Consider the following 18423-nt stretch of genomic DNA (forward strand, 5'->3'; position numbering starts at 1 on the left):
AGCTGAGCAGGACCTTCGAAGCCAGAGGGGGTAGAACTGATGATCGTGGAACCCTCAGAGCCAAGGCCTGTTCCAGTGCCATCGGCTCTGTAGACTCGGACAACTTCAATGCCTTTCGAGGAGTCCAGGAGCCGACACTCTCCGGTCGGCTCCAGGGGAGAGTCAAACTGATGTGTCAGTTCCGACCCTTCCTCTCGGAGGTCCATCAGGGATGAGCTTGGCTCCTTCCTCTGGTTCAGAGCCCACTGTTTCGGTACCGGGGAGGTTGCCATCGGCTTCAGAACTGGCTGCCTCTTCGCATCAGATGAGTGGGGCCTTCGATGCCATGAGGAGAGTTACTTCTTCGAAGACACCCACTTCATCAGGGCCTACTTTCTCATCCCCGAAAGTGCCACATTCTATCTCTGCATCACAGATCCCCTTAAAGCGTCGAGATCCAAAGCCTCAGGTAGCCCCACTGAGTGACTCATGTTCTACTGAGACCTCACCAGAAGCTCCTGCTGATGAGGTTCCCAGGAAGAAGCTTTGCAAGAGGAGGCATTTAGACTCCCAGCAGGAGTCTGTCACATCAGACACTGACTTGGAGGAATCGGAAGGGTCCCCACGGTCCCCCTCGGAGGATATCTGTTTTGCTGATATCCTAGAGATCATAAGACAGAGGGGTGGCTGGCAGTCCGTTAACCCTACTGATGATGAGTTGGTGCTTCTGAAGGCTTTTGGGTCTCAACCCTCCACCTCCTGGGTGACTCCACCCTTCAATGAATTGATGGATTTAGTTGCTCGAAGGGCATGGGTGTCTCCTGATACTGTGGAATCTGTCCCTCGGAGGCCCAACAAGTTTATTACATTGCCACAGGGCAAGATGTTTCTTACTAAAGGAGTGCCGGTTGATGCCATGATGGTGGCAGTGGTCACCAAGAAAGAGATGTCTAAAACCTCTTCTACTGTCCATCCTCCTAATAGAGATTCCAGGATTATGGACAGGTATGGGAAATGCATTTTTAGTTCAGTGACTTTTGCTATGCAATCGCTCAACTATTTGACACACTTTACCAGACTTCAGAGAGATCTCCTTAAAGAGCTTGGAGATACTCTACAGAGTACTGCAGCTGAGAGTGTACCTGATAAGGTGACATCCCAGCTCAATACCCTTAACTCTATAGTTAACTCGTCCATGAGTCTCATCTCATATGCAGCTGATGGTACGAGCCAGGCAGCGGGTTCAGAAATAGCTCTTCGGAGACATTTCTGAATGCACTTATGCTCCTTTGCAGAAGCCTTCAAGTCTTCCTTTGTTAGTACCCCATTTGATGCCTCGTCCCTTTTCGGGCCTAATGTCAAGGAGACCCTCAATAGGTGCGAACAAGTTGGAAAGACTCTTTCTGCTGTAGGAGTCTGTTTTTCCACCCCTACTAGACCTTACCCCAAAGGGCAAAAGGGAGGAAAAATGTGGTTCCACAAGTCCCAAGGAGCCCTTCAGAACACACGCAGTGAACCCCCCCCCTCCAAGGGCAGAGGAGGGGCAATAATGGAATATGCCGCTCAGGTGGCAGAGGGGGTCCGCAAAACCAGGGTGACAGAGATCAGTTCTTTGGCAAGCCCTATCAGCACTCCTGAAGGGAGGGCCCGACTGTCCAACTCTGGAGGCAGTCAGGGGTCACTTGTCTTTGTATCAAGATGCCTGGCTAAAAATTACAAAAGACTCGGGTACAACACATTATTTCCAGAAGATATGTCCTTCCTTTCACAGAACCACCATCCGTACGAAAGAAAATCCCAGATGTTCCACCCAGTCTCTGGGATCAAGCAACCATAGAGATTCAAGGGTTGCTAGAAAAAATTCATCCAGCCAGTCCCAGTAGCCCAGATAGGATCCGGAACCTACTCAAGATTCTTTTTAGTTCCAAAGAAGACAGGGGACTGAAGGCCCATCCTGGACCCCAGCAAACTCAACACCTTTGTAAAGAAAGAAAAGTTCTGGCTGGTCACGCTTCAATCGATTCTTCTGTTTCTAGGAATGAGCGATTGGATATGCTCTATAGATCTCAAGGATGTGTACTATCATATCAAAATGGCCAGACCATCCAGAGATCACCTGCATTTCCGGCTGGGAGCCAGTCATTATCAGTTCCGAGCACTGCCCTTTGGTCTCACAACAGCCCCCAGAGTGTTTAACAACTGCATGGCAGTGGTTACCGCTCACCTGAGGCATCTAGGATTCTGAGTGTTTCCATACCTGGACGAATGGCTCCTCACTGCCACCACCAGGCATCAACTAGTTCAATCCAGGGACCTCACTCTTAATCTATGTTTCCAGTTAGGAATTACTATAAATTTCAACAAGTCTGCATTGTCACCATCATGTATTTCCTTTATCGGAGCATTTAGACACCACCACCGCCATGGTAAAACTGCCCCTGGAAAGAATAGTCACACTTTGGCAACAAGCATTAGACATTCTGGCACACAACAAAGTACCAGCTTCTCAAGTTTTAAAACTGCTAGGTACTATGGCAGCAACTCTCATAGCAGTTCCTTTAAGGCGTATTAACATGAGAATACTTCAGTGGTTACTCTTCACCCAGTGGTCTTACCAACAACTTCCGATGTCATTCTTGATAATCATTACAGATTCATGCAAAAAGGATCTACAGTGGTGGTTGACCAGCCACCATGTAACAGTAGGTCGCCCATTTGTTCTTCCCTCACCATTAGCCAATGTGACCACGGATGCTTCTCTCATAGGGTGGGGAGGCTTTTTCAGGGAAGAACAGCCCAAGGCACCTGGTCAGAGACAGAGTCACAATTGCACATCAATGTCCTAGAGATGAGAGCAGTACTTTTGGTGTTGCAGTACTTCCAAGACTCTCTTCCTCTGGGGACGATTGCAATTCAGACCAACAACATGTCAGTAGTCTGGTATATCAACAAGCAAGGAGGAACCAAGTCTTATCCTCTGTGTCAAGAGACACTAAGAGTCTGGCAGTGGGCTGTGTAACCACCGGGTGCTTTCTGATAGCAACGCACATCCCGGAGAAATCCAACGTAATCCGGGACAAACTAAGAAGAGCCATTCTGATGATGCACAAGTGGTCCCTCAAAGACGACGTAGCGGAGATGATTTTCCACAAACGGGACCAGCCTTGCTGTGACCTGTTTGCTTCCCCCATGAATGCCAAATGCAGAAGCTACTTTGCCCTGAATCCCCCACCAGGGGAACACCCAAGGGATTATTTTGTCCATGTTTAGCCCCTGGGACTCCTATATGCATTTCCACCCATTCCCCTGATTCCAAAATTTCTGCAGAAAGCCAAAGCCTTGGGGAGGACTGTAATTCTGATAGCCCCTTATTGGCCTCGACAGATTTGGTTCCCCTTCCTTCAACTTTACCAACTAGAGGAGCCTTGGATTCTGGACCCAGTTCTAGATCTGCTGACACATTCATCAGGGGCTCTTCATCCTTCACTTCACTCCCTCAATCTGACAGCTTGGCTGCTATGATTTCCAACATTGCCAGGTCCCACAAGCTTTCCTCGGAGGTGCAGCATATCCTTGTATCCTCACACAAAGCTTCAAACAGAAAGTTATACACCAGCAAGTGGAAGCAGCTTGCTTTCTGGGCTTCTCAGAATGATATTGACCCATACGTCACCCCACTTGCTAGCATATTAGAGCTCTTGACTAAGCTCTTTAATGAAGGTGCTGCAGCAGCTACCATATGTGTTCAATTGGCTGCAATTTCAAATTTTCACCTCGGATCGGAAGGTTCTAATTATATGTCTCACAGGTTATGTAGTGCCTTCTTAAAAGGAACCATTCATCTCAGACCACCAGTTAGACAACTTTTCACTCCCTGGAACCTAAGTTTTGTTCTAGCTAGGATTATACTTCATCCATTTGAGCCTGCATCTTCCTGCCAACTAAAATTCCTGTCTTGAAAAACCATTTTCTTGGTGGCCATTACATCAGTACGTAGGGTGTCAGAACTTCAGGCCTTATCTATTAAACCCCCATACTTGATTTTTCACCCTGACAGAGTGTCGCTCCGGACTAACCCTTCCTTCCAAAGGTATGTTCAGAAGCTAATTTAAATCAAACTATTGAACTCCCAACTTTCTTCAGTAACTATTCCAACAAGTTGGAGTATATGTTGCATAAACCTGATGTTCACAAACAACTCAGATTTTATTTGGATAGAACCAAAGAATTTAGAAAATCAGAACAACTTTTTGTCTCTCATTCTGATACCAAGAGAGGGCTACCGGTGTCAAAAGTCGCTCTTTCCAAATGGTTGACTGATTGTATAAAATTCACATATTCTTCCTTGAATCAGCCGTTAGAACATAACATGAAGGCGCATTTCCACAAGGGCTGTTTCCACCTCTTCAGCTTACATGGCTAGACTGCCGTTAGACACAATATGTGCAGCTACCACTTGGTGAAAGCCACATACCTTCATTATGCATTACAAAGTGGATAAGGCCTCTAGGGACAGGGCTTCCTTTGGTTCCACTGTCCTCAGGAATATACTCACATGAGCCACCCAGGATGAATGGTGCTTGAGATGCTACCCATTTGTAAGTATGAACAGCGAGATTGGACAACTTCACATAAAGAAGTTATGCACTTACCATAACGTTCCATGTGAGTTGTTCCTCTCGCCTTCATTCTTACATTCCCTCCCTCCTACCCTCTCCAGGCTTATCGAAGAACAAGTAAGAGATCTGGGGTCTGGTGGGACTTTGTATAGGATTTCTTACTCTGGCTGGAGTAATGTTCATGTTTTCTTATGTTGTATATGTTGGGATCAGCAAACTAGATCTGAGGTGAGGCAGAGAGCATCATGGGATAGGGAATTGGCCTCGAGCTACTCGAAAACCTCGAACTTGTGGAATTGGCCGACTTGGAGCCAAGGGATTGGCTCCAAAGCCATTTGTAAGAATGAAGGTGAGATGAACAACTCACATGGAATGTTATGGTAAGTACATAACTTCTTTTTCCTTTAGCGAGGTTCAACATGAGAATTCTACAATGGCTGCTAGTGTCTCAATGGACTATGTCTCATCAACCCATGTCAGACTTGATTTTGATCCCCAACCATTGCAAAAGGGACTTAGCTTGGAGAATTCATTCCAAAAATTTTCTACTAGGATGCCCATTTGTCCCATCACAACCCAAGGTCATAGTGACCACGGATGCCTCCCACATGGGGTGCGAGGCATTATCTGGGAAAGACTGTCCAAGGCACTTGGTCCCCGATGGAGGCCAACTTACATATCAATGTCCTAGAGCTAAGGGCAGTGCTTCTAGTGTTGCAAGTGTTCCAAACTGTCCTTCACTTGGGTATGATTGCAATCCAAATGGACTATATGTCAGTGGTTTGGTACCTCAACAGGCAACGAGGAACCAAATCTTGCCCCCTATGTTGAGAAGCACTCAGAGTGTGGCAATGGGTGATCTCTTCCAACCACTTTCTCTTAGCAACACACATTCTAGGGAGTTCCAGTGTGATAGCAGACAAATTGAGCAGGAGTATTTTGCTGCCTCACGGGTGGTCTCTCACTCTGACAGTGGTGGAGAACATATTCCGTCACTGGGGCCAGCCTGGATGCAATCTCTTTCCCTTTCCTCTGAACAACAAATGCAGCAACTACTTTGCCCTAATCCCTCCTGCGGGGGAGTCACTGAGAGATGCTCTCCATCACACTTGGCCCTCCAGACTTCTGTATGCATTTCTCCCCATTGCTCTGATCCCAAAGTTCCTTTAGAAAGCAACCAGGCTGAAGAGCATGGTTATCCTCATTGCTCTCTTTTGGCCTCAACATATATGTTTCCCCTTTCTTTCACTTTACTTGATTCAGCAGCCATGGATCCTGGACCTGGCTCCAGATCTGTTGTCCCACCCAGAGGGACTAACTCACCTGAACATTCAACACCTCATGCTGACTGCTTGGTTTCTCCAATTTCATTGATAGAAAGGCTTCCTACTATTTCTTCCCCGGTCCATCATATCCTTTTAGCTTCTCATAAGCCAGCTACATGCAAACTTTATGACAGTTAGTGGAAAAATTTACTGTTTGGGATTGTGCCAACAATCTAGATCTCTTTTCAGCTCCTGTCGAGAAGATACTGGAATTTTTATCATCTCTTTTCAATACAGGTGGTTCCCAGTCAACAGTCAAAGTCCAGCTAGCAGCAATATTAACTTCTGTAATGGTACTGAAGGATCAGCATTGCTTTCCTATAGACTGTGCAAAGCTTTCTTGAGATGGATACTTTTGTTAAAACCTCCATTCAATCATCCTACTCCTCCATGAGACCTCAATCTAGTATTACAACCTATTATTGAGCCTCCTTTTAAAACTTCAGCTGATTGTGATTTAAAATATTTGTCATGGAAAACCGTCTTCTAGTGGCTATTACATCTACTAGAAGAATTTCAGAAATGCATGCTTTGTCATGTAAACTACCTTACTTGCTTTTTCATAAAGACAGAGTTTCCCTAAAAACTAATCCTTCCTTTACCCAAGATTGCCTCCAAGACTAATATCAATAAGACAATTAGCTTGCCTGCATTTTTTCTGAGTTTTGCTAATAAAGGGGAATACTCTTTACATTTGTTGCATGTTTATAGACAACTATGCTTCTTTCTACACAGAACAAAAAAATCTATGAAAGTCAGACCAACTACTTGTGTCTTTTTCTCCTACAAAACTTGGTCAATCAGTGAACAAAGTAACATTAGCCAGATGGCTTAAACATTGTATTACCTATATCTATGAAAGAAGGAATTTAAATTGCCTAGGCCTATAAAGACACAGTCTACAAGAACTGTAGCTACTTTAGCAGTTTTTCAAGTGAGAGCTTTCCTAGATGACATCTGTGCAGCAGCAACTTGGACTTCTCCCCATACCTTTATCCCTCACTACAAACTAGATCTGGTCAGGGGAAAGAGCATCTTTTGATTCTATACTGCTCAGGAATATACTTCTTTGAGTCCTTCCTAGATTTGTGGTAGCTAGGGACTCTGTCCCACAGGTCAAGGATGAAATGAAAATTGACAACACAGATAAAGAAGTTATGTACTCAGCACAACGTTCCATCTGTTTTGTCCATTTTCATTTATCCTTGACTCCCCTCCTTCCTTTCCCCCTACCATGAAGTTCTTTTGGTGGAGCAGGTCATGGCCCATCCTACTAGGCATTTTGTCATATGACTCCAGATGTGGTCTCTGTGAAGGCTTATACAGTGTTTATTCCTTTCTGTCTTTTCTGCAAACTCAGTCTGAGGTAATTGGGAGAGGAGTATTATAAGTAATTTAATAGCCTGACGAGCTGTTAGTAATGACCAAGTCGGTTCCAATACTCTGAACCAGACCCACAACACTGGTGGAACGTTATGGTGAATACATAACTTCTTTTTATATGCATTTTGTTGCTTGGTTTATCCCTACAGTGCAGAGTCCATTTATGGTAGATTCTTGTTAGATAACCTCCAAAACACATATGTAAACAAATCAGTCTGCAAAAATATTAAGTGTTAGATATAGCTAAAGTGAGAAGAGGCACAGTCAGAGCTTTTTTTGAGACGGTACACACTGGTATGTCATATCAGGACCTCTGCTGCAAAAGTGCCAGATAGAGAGTCCACTTACGCATGGAATTTGAACTTCCAACGTGTGTATCATAGGATTGTGGACTGCACCAGTTGACGGGACTGCATAATCATGATGTGGGCTGCTGATTGGCATTGTTACTCTTGCATTCTCTTCCCGCACTTTAGTTGCAAGGAGAGAGTGAGAGGAGAGACAGGCTATGGTGTGTGTGGTATCACATTTGTCTGTTTTTTGGGGCTGTTGAGAGGGCCACACCAACCAGATGCTTTATTTTTTCCTGGCTTAATACTACTCTGTGAAACTTAAGGGTGTGGCGTTGACTTTTTATTTAATATGTTATAAGCTGGCAGGGTTTAACCAGATACTATGGAGGCAGTGTGTGTGGGGGACTGTTGATTTTTCTTTTTTTTAATACACTGACTAGCAGCAGGGCAGGGTCAACAAACCATCAATGGAACCACTGTTCAGATGATTCATGTGGTCTGTCTGTGTGTTTTTTGGGGCTGTTGATAGGCAAGGCCAACCAGATACTTTATTTTTCACATGGCAGGCACAACCTACTCTATGTGTGAAACTTTTAAGGGCCGTGGCATTGACTTTTATTTTTAATATGTTATAAGCTGGCAGGGTTTAACCAGATACTAGGCAGGCAATGTGTTTGGTGGAGTGGGACTGTTGATTTTCTTTTTTTAAAACACTGACTGGCAACAGGGCAGGGTCAATGAAGAACCATCAACGGAACCACTGTCCAGCCGATTCTTGTGGTCTGTCTGTGTGTTTTTGGGGCTGTTTATAGGCAGGGCCAACCAGATACTTTATTGTTCGCCTGGCAGGATCAACTTACTCTATGTGTGAAACCTTTAAGGGACGTGGCGTTGACTTTTTTTTTAATATGTTATAAGCTGGCAGGGTTTAACCAGATACTAGGGAGGCAGTGTGTGTGTGGCGGACTGTTGATTTTATTTTTTTAATACATTGGTAGGCTCAACAGAACCAGATGATTCCTGTGGTATGTGTGTTTTTTGGGGCTGTTGATTGGCAAGGCCACCCAGGTACTTTCTTTATTTTTTCCTGGCAGGGTCAACCAGATACTAGTACTATGTCTGTTTAAGGGCCATTGTGTTACACTTAAGGAAGAGTGAGTTTGTCACCGTCACTGAGCAGGGCTCATGTTAAAGATGGTAGTGTCAATACTGATGAGTAAGGGGAAGACAAAACCTGAAAGTGCCATTCATGCTGAGTAGGATGCTTTTCGGTGCATGTTGACAACACCGCATGCAACTTTCCAACTAATATTAGCTAAGATGACATTCACGGCACCTTGGCTTTGTAGGTATATGGCACTCCATACCCCTTCTTATCAGGACAGAGCACCATTTTACAGTGTAGAATCCCTTGATCCATCCATGTGTAATGCATGGCTGTATGGATATAGCTTACCATGTTTGGGAGGAGATGAGGGGAATCAGATGAGGCTGTCTGGGTTTTAGTCTACAGGATGGTTCATAGAACAGAAATAATAATAAATTTTAAGTAAATGAACTCTGAAGCATGTACAACTGTTTTTACTTCTGAGCTGAGCTCAGCATGATTTTTGTGAAAGTGTTTATTCTTTAATGACAATAGTCTGTCTGAAAAGCCATTTCCATGAGGAACCAGGGTAATAAACAGCTAAATAGATGCTAGTGGAAATCTCATAGAGCTGATTAAAGTGGTAGTCTGCAGTGCTGACAGGGTAACCCTAAGACATTGTTTGGACTACAGCTTCCAACTGTTTTGATTCTCACACTCTCACTTATGAAAGACTAAAATATTTGAACTTATACAGTGTCTCATATAAAGATTTAAGATGACCTTATTCTGGTATTTAGGACATTTAGAGGCAACCACCTCTGGGAATGCTTGGGGTTATCAAAAGTGTACTAATTGGTTGTCTTAGATAGTAGCTGATACATGGAATAGACCTCCAATTTACATTAAAGCAAGCATTGATGAAGATATTGTTAAGAACAGCCTGAACAGTTATTATGGAAACTGTTTTATTATATTAGCAGGCTAGAAGGGCATTAATGCCCATGCCTGAAATATTTGTATGTATGCATTAATATTGTGTCCTCCTCCTCAATATAATGTAGTAAGTAACTTGCATGTTTCCTTATTTGTCTGTGTCACAGCCTCTTCTTGTAATGTGACTAGATGTCAGCAAATGTATAAGCTCTAATCTTGCATATGTACAAGTGGGCCTTAAAATTAACATAACATTGCCCCAGACTTAATAATATATAATTCCTTGTTATAGCATTTGCATTTGCATTCCAGATAACAGCTGAAAGTAAGACAGTTGGCTGTCCAAAACATTTCAAGTAATGTGGTCCAATGGCAATGTTCCAGAAGTGTTCCTAACTAGACATTGGTCTGAAAGGGAAAAAATGGATACATTAAGGCTTGCAAAACTTATTAAAAATGTAGTTTATATCAAGCATATAAATTCTTCTTTTTATAGGTTGCATGGTTATAATCTGGCAGGGTTAGCCAGATACTAGGGAGGCAATGTGTTTTGGGGGGATGTTGATTTTCTTTTTTTAATACACTGGCAGGGTCAACCAGATTCCTGTGGTCTGTGTGTTTTGGGGAGCTGTTGATGACTGTCCTCAGTTCTGGTCTGTAATGTTTAATGTTTTTTGGTATGTATGTACACTAATGGAAATTACATTATACATTTAGATATTTATCCGTATTGTATTCTTTTTTATTTATTTATTTCAGTTTGTTAACTGGGGTAGAACCCTGATCTGTTTGGGCCATTTTACAGATTTAGCCCAGGAAATTAAAATAAAATACAGACTACAAAATTGGTATTACAGCATGACAGGAAAGTAGCAGAGTCCATAAACGTATAATACAAATTCATTCTGAAATGGTAAAGACGGGGAAGGAGATGAGATTTTGTCATTAGAAATTTAGTAGAGAGGTAAAGAGATACAGGTATTAATAGGGAGAATAAAAGTATGTGAGAAATTAGTTGTGCCCATCAGCTAACAGTATGTCATTTTGGACATGGTAGAAGGGTGGTAGGGCAGAAAGTTGAATATAAAGTGTTTTACATACTTATTGCCTACTCCATTAAGATTTTTTTGTCAGAAGCTCAGAAGACTGTGTCACCTTTTTTAAATCTGTGAAATGAATTATTTCTTTTTGGGGGGGAGGGGTTGGCTGTAGCCTGTAGGCTGTAGATAATTTAGTACAGCAGCATACAACTGTAACATTATTTAGCTTATTTCTTAAATTTTATCCCCAGTTTCATTAGATTCTTCAGCAAAGAGGTGCTATTATGAATGTTCCAAGATCCAACTTTTAAAACATATGTTTGGAATATTATAAATCATCAAAATAATATAATTTATGTAAACAGCTGTATAATGGTATTGTGAATAGAGTGCCTAATGTTTACAGCTCCTGTACCGTGTAGGTCAGTACTTCTCATTCTGCATGTACAGCAGTGTTACTGATTAGGCTGCATTTGACGACGGTGTGGGTCAGGACTCGTACCTCACAACTAGTACAGTTTTGGTAGAGCACTGATTAGGATTACATTTAATAGCTTCTTCATTGTCAAAAGAGTTTATTGTCCTCTTGTTTGAAGTCAGGAATATACTTCAGTGAGTCACTGTGAATTCTACGCAAATGTATAAGCACGTTGCTAAATACTAGACCATTTACCCTTTAGTGATGGCCAAAATTATTAGTTACTTTTCTGGGACAGGACACCTTATAAATAAACGACCACAACTGAGCGAGGATGATCCAAATCTCACAGTTTGTAGTGACACTATTAGGATGGTGTCTACACTGTCTACACTGTCTATGCCAAATGTTGCTTGTGCTTTAAGCAGTAATGTTGCAGATGAGCCAGATGGTGCTATGGAGGTGGAATCCTTACAAAGTATTGTATCTGCTTCATGAAGTAATGCCATTCATGAGGCTGCTGGTGACACAGACTGGCCTGACTACTGGACTTTGGACCAGAAAAATAACTACTGCAGTAAGTACAGATGGCTTTCGATTCGCAGTAAGAAACTTGGATGTAAAACGTGCCATAGTGTGGGGTGGTCTTGGCGTAGAGACTAAGAAGGGTTTCAAAATTGCAAAGGAATGGACCAATGACTTGATAACTTCCTTTGGTGAAAGTCGACTGCAACAGTTAACATCCCTGTGAAAAAAAAACATTCAACCACAAGGAATCTGTGAGTCACAAAGCTGCCACATAGCTTCTTGAAGAAGCAGACAAATAGATTCTGGAGCAGATGATTTTGAAGGCCCAGGCAAAAGAAGAAACTGTCACGATGAACATTTTTCGTACTGCCTATAAAGTGGTGAAAGAAAACCAAAGCTTTCATAATTTTGAGTCTGAAATTGATTTACAACAACTAAATGGAGTTGATATGGGACGCATTCTTCATTCTAGTAATGAATGCATCAACATCGTTAATCACATAAGCAATGAAATGAGAAAAATTCTTACAAAACAGATTGTCACATCCAGTAGCAAAATATCATTAATTATTGATGAGTCAACGATGTTGAGAAACAAATTAATGCTCATTGTTTATGTTTGTACCTGTCTTGCTGACAGCGGAATGAACTCAGCAGTAAATTTATTTTTGGACTTAATTGAATTGCAAAACACAACATCGGAAGGGATTTTTAATTCTTTGCTTGAGTGCCTTAAATCTCATGGTTTAACAGAGGATTACTTAAAATGTAACTTGGTTTGTGTTGCATGTGATGGTGCAGCCATTATGCTAGGATGTAAAAGTGGTGTTAAGAAGCTAATGACAGACATGTTTCCATCAGTTATCTTTTGGCACAGTATGAATCACAGATTGGAACTCTGTTGGTTATGTAATCAAACAAGTTTCGGGCATTAACAGATTTAAGGCTTTCCTTGATAAGCTGTATGTGCTGTACTATTCATCCCCAAAAAATAACAGAGAATTACAGATGTGTGCAAAACAGCTGGACACTCAGATGCTAAAAATTGGTTGAATTTTAAGCACACAATGGGTGGCATCAAGTTACCGTACCGTGTCTGTAGTTTGGGAAAAGTACGAAGTTCTGGTCAAACATTTTGAGGAAGCCAAGCAATGTCCATCACGTGATCGTACAGAGCAGTGTATGTATGAGGGTTTGCAAAGAAAAATCGCATCAACATAGTTTGTGCTAGATCTTGGCCTAATGTGCAACGGCCTTCAAGAACTGTCAGAATTAAGCTTGGAATTGCAAGATCGCAACATCAATTTGTACAAAGCAAATGAAAAGATGCAAATGCTTGTTCAAGTTTTCAAAGAAAGGCAAACAAATCCAGGTCACTATTACGAGATGGCTGCAATGGCTGTGCAAAATCACCAGTTCAGCAGCATGTTGCTTCACAGCAAGGATTGCAAAAATGATCCTCCAACTGATCCAACTGTGTTTTACACAAAACTTATGAATTAATGTCTAGAAGGCTACTTGACTGTGACAATGCCACATTTGCACAACAGGCACGCATATTTGATCAAAAGCAATGGCCCAAGGATGTACATAATCATTTAACCTTTGGTGAAAAGGAAATTAGGGGCATCTGTAGAAAGCTACAGTTATCAGAAAGAGATGCAATTTATGGATTCTGTCAGTACCTCATTGAAAAACAGTCCAAAAACTGCAGCCACTATTGCTTGCTCTTAGTTGTATTCCAATTTCATCAAGTGAGTGCAAACGTGGCTTTTCGCAAATGAATCTAATTGTTACTCCAATGAGAGCCTCATTACTTACAAGAACTGTTTCTGTACTTCTCTTCATATGATTCATTGGCCCTCCACTTGCACACTTCGATCCTGCAAGATACGTTAATTTGTGGCTGTTACGACTACGAAGATCGGCCATTGACACTCAAAGCAAAGAATGAATTAGGGAGACTTCATTGGATGAAAATATGCAAAATGTTTGGAATTTTCTTTAAAACTCCATCAGCTTAAGGAATAAGGACTGATTGTTTTATGGGACTACATAACTTTTTTGTAAGATGTAGAGGTCATTATTAACTTGCAGTTGATCTTCATCAATTTTGGAAATTCTGTAAAGCACAATATTATGCAGTACTTATCTGTGACATGATGTCTTCAGTAATTGACAATTAAGTGAGAGCAAGCAGTACTGGGTGCATAGTGCTTTAAATTTTCCATGTGACTGGGGCTCTTCACATTTCAGATCATTCACTAATCATACTGCATGTTACCTGTCAAAATGTATCTTTCCCACACAAAGTAAAAAGGTGGGTGGCCTAATGGTTAAGGTGTTTGCCTTACAAACACAAGGTGCAGGGTTTGAGTCTCACAAGGGATAATTGGCTAGGCTTAAAATGCCTCGCAAGGGCACTTATCTTAGTATGAACCTATCCCCACCTTTTCATTTGAGATTGTCATCATTTGTGCCATTAATTATATGTCTGTCTCAATGTGAATTATTGTGACTCTTTCCTGACAAATATGTGTGCTTTCCGCTCCTTACACTCATTCTATCCTCTGTTCTCCACTTCCCAGACAACTATAGAATGAATACAGACAGCAGAAGCAATCATTTTCCTGTACTCTAAAGTCTTGAGGATGCCCATTCTTAGCATGAGAAATAGGACATGCATCTTAATTTCTTTGATCAAGAATTCTGGAGAAAACAAGTAATGAGGGGACAAAAGCTAAAAATCAGGGACAATTTCTTAAATATTACTGTAATTCACAAAAACGATTACAACATTGAAAATTATGATCTGGTCTCCAATCATAACCTCTTTATAATATTTTTCAGACATGGATGTCAAGAGGTGCACCTTGAGAGTAAAGCTTGAGAAGTGAATCTTGGCATCCAATATTATCATAAAATTCACATGATGATGAAAGTATAACACTAAATATCTGAGACGGGACCACGACCATGTAAAGGGGGGGATCCAGACCCTCATCCTTCAGTCTCAGTCTGTGAGTTGGCCACAAATATCTCTGTGTTGGCTTTGTTGAGACACTGCCCAGAAATGATATCAAAGCTTTTCAGTAATCCAGGCATCTCAGTGAGATCATTTCTTGGATTCTGTGTAAGGACTAAATCATTCATAAGTACAGCCCTAACTATCCCACACATGGATTGCCCATAAATGTACTGAAGGAACCTATTTAGGGGTTATACAGTCAAAAGAAAAAAGAATGAGAAAATCGACAAGCCTAGCAAGTGCCCTTGTACAAACTAAAGGGACTAGACAATAAACCATTACTTAAAGATATACTTGAGGAGTGGGGCTTCATTGCAAGATAATCACAGATTGGGAGGCTATCTTCAAAGAACTATCTCTAACCAAGTTGAAAACCGTCTCAAAGTCAACTAAAACCACCAGAGCAGTCTCAACTATCCCTTGCAGTCTTAATATAAAGGAGCACTGTCCTTAAGATATCTGCAATTTTCCAAATTAGTACAAACCCAGTCTGTGTGGGAAAAATGCATTTTGACAGAAGAGATTTAATCTGCTGTGTGGGGCTTTAACATATACATAAAGTTCCACATTAATAAGAGAAACCAGGCAATGGTTTGCAACCAGTGAACACTAAGGAATCTTTCCTGTGTTTAGAGATAATGATTATTATGGTAGATGTACAAGAGAAGGTTAATCAACCTGCAAGTCTGGAAAGATCTAAAAATATTCAACAACCCATGGAAAAATTTATACAAGGCTTTTATACAGTTAACCCATGCAGGTCACAGGCTTCTCCACAAGACATACCATCTATCACCTTGCACACCTCCCCTTGAGAAACTGTAGAGAGTACTCTACTCCACGTTTCCAGTGACAGAAGAGGCTTCACTTTGTCAAAGAATTCACTCATCTTACTCTCCCAATTATCAAGCAAAGGACTTCTAAATAAAGTTGCTCATAGAAGTGATAAGACTCTGCATTAATTCATATTTCCACCAGTGAACATAACCTGTTTGCCAGTCACCTTGACCCCTGCTATGGATATCTATTGCCAGTAAGCCTTGACCTTTTGTCCAGAAACTTGCCAGGCCTTTCACCATCAGGCCAGGCCCTCATTTCAGTTGTTTATAAATACAGCTGTGGGATTTTTGCAACACAGTACACGTACACTAGATGGTTTATCAATTTCAAATTTTAACCCGTTATGTGATATATTGAATACTGAGATATTCCATTTGGAACCCCATGAATAAAGGATATAACAGGAGCTCTTCAAAACAAAATAACTGTCTGGGACAGGTGGACCCATCAGCACAAGGACAATGCAGGACTCCAGGTAAAATTTAAGATTACTGTCCACTATCATGTTTAATAATTTGCTGTGAGAAATGACTTCAATTGTTGCATGATTAACAGAGAAGATTTTATTTATTTTTTTATGAAAGAGGATTTGCAGAAAAAAAGAAGCATTTTGGGGGAGGGACAAGGTAGGGGGGGTTGGGCAGAGGGTGGGACTGGGTGGGGTGGGGGGTTTGACCCAAATGATGCAACATATGCATACCACCACCTTTTTGCTTACAAAAAAAGCCCTGGGCACAGTAATATAATCTAAATGAACAGACACAGTAATATCATTAAAACAGGAGATATAATTAATTATACAAAGGCTTACTGTTATAATTTATTCTGGTTTCTTATGGTATACACAACCCATTTAATGTAGTAAAATAATCCTTTAAAAAAAGTAAAATATTCTTGAGTTTGCTTTTGTATGGTGTATGTTGACATATGCTGAGAAAAAAATATTTACAGCTGAACAAGTAATGATTAGCCCTAATCTGTAATCCAAATATTACATCAGTTGTGTGCTTATATTTTTACTTTACGCACAAATCATAATCCACTAATCTGATGTTGTCAGTTTTCATTCATTTCTCAACAGTTGGGTTCAGATCCAATTCTTGGATCTGGCTTTGCCGTTACTTTAGCTTGTGGCCACCAAAAAAGCTCTCAAGCTCCTCCCTTACTCATAATGCACCACCCTCTAAGATACCTCAGATCTCATTTGCCGCTTTTGCATTTAGATGTGGTCACTTTGAGCGCTCAAGCATTTTTTGAGCGAGAGATAAGGTTTGAATTTTTTCATATTTTTCTGTTGCTTTAATTCCTTATATTACCTATTTCTGTGATTCATTCATTGTCTATCCTATTTACCTGGTGGAATGCCTTCAGGGTGCGGGGAGCAAATGGGGCAGAAACATGGCTTCTCGGCTGCATCTGCTTCTTTCTCCCCAGAGCTTTCTGCCTTTAAGGTAATGAAGAGAGTTGGCCCTGCTTCAACGGGATGGACGGCTCCTACCTTCTCGGATCTTACCTCTGGATCCCATGTGTCTCTAAAGGGACAGCCAGACCAAAGTCTCCAGGTTACCTAACAGGACATCACCATCTCTTCCAATACTTCTCCAGAGTATCCCACTGAAGAGGTCCTTAGGAACAGGAAGTACAAGAAGAGGCACTTGGACTCCCTTCAGGAGTCCATCACCAATGATACTGATTTTGATAAAAGGGAAAGATCCCTAAGATCACCTTCTGAAAATGTCTCATTTGGACACATCCTTGAGGGGTTGTTGGGCTACTGATAACCTCCCTAAAGGAATTGGTATTCCTGGAGGCCTTTGGGTCTGGCCTGTCTACCTCCTGGGTAACTCCATCCACTGACAAGCTGACTGACTTGATCTCTAGGTGGCCATGGAAGGAATCAGACACAGTTGAGCCAATTCCCAAAATACCAGATCAGTTTCTGGCACCACCTGTAGGAAGGGAGTTCTGGAGCAAAGAAGTGCCTGTAGATGCTATGGTCATGGTGGCAGCCACCAAGAAGGAACTTGCTGAACAGAGTTCCTCTGTCCGTCCCCCTAACAGGGAGTCTAGGGAGTTGGACAGATTTTGATAGCATGTGGTGTATGATTCAGTGACTTTTGTCCTCATGTTGCTGAACTACCTGGCACACTTTACAAGACTACAAACGGGCTGTCTAATTCCATTTCTTAGACCACTACTTCTGAAACTCAGACTTCCGTGGCCTCATTGTTGGCTACTCTGCAATCTATTTCAAATTCGGCCATGAGGCTTATCTCGCATGCAGCTGAAGGTACCTCATGGACAGCAGGTTCAGGCATTTCCATCAGGAGGCATGCCTGGATGTGCTTGTGTGATTTTTCAGAGCCCGTCATGTCCATACGTCAGTGCAGCTTTTGACAGCAGTTTGTTGCTTGGCCCTAAAGTTAAGGACACACTGTCCAGATGGGAGAAAGATGGAAAGACCCTCTCTACAGTGGGTGTATGTTTTTCAACCCCTCAAAGAACCTTTTCTAGGAATCAATGAGGTGATCAAAAAATGGGGTTTCGAAAAATCCCGGGTCCTTTCCAAGATCCATGTGGAACTAGTTCCCCCAGGGGCAGAGGGAAGAGAAGACGAAAAATTCATTAGGTTATTTCCTGACAAGTACAGATCCATGCATGTTGGAAATGAATTTTTAGTTGCTTTTTGAATTCACCACTTTTGGTAGTGGAGCGAAGAGACAATGGAAGTTTGTTCTATGAGTATGCCATTGAATGACTGTAAAGTATGTTTCCAATATTTTTGTTTGGATTGGTCACCTGAAGTAGGTTTCGTTGTGTGCTTCTGAGATAACTGGGTGTGTAGAGTGTAAGTCTGGAAGCAAGGGTAGGGCAGGAGTTGGGGCTATTCAGGGTACTATGTGCAATTTGCAGTTGTGATATTTGAAACATGTTTGGGAGCTCGGGC

This window comes from Protopterus annectens, chromosome 6.part1, assembly GCF_019279795.1.
Source record: "Protopterus annectens isolate FY-2018-M chromosome 6.part1, PAN1.0, whole genome shotgun sequence".
NCBI lineage: Eukaryota > Metazoa > Chordata > Ceratodontiformes > Protopteridae > Protopterus > Protopterus annectens.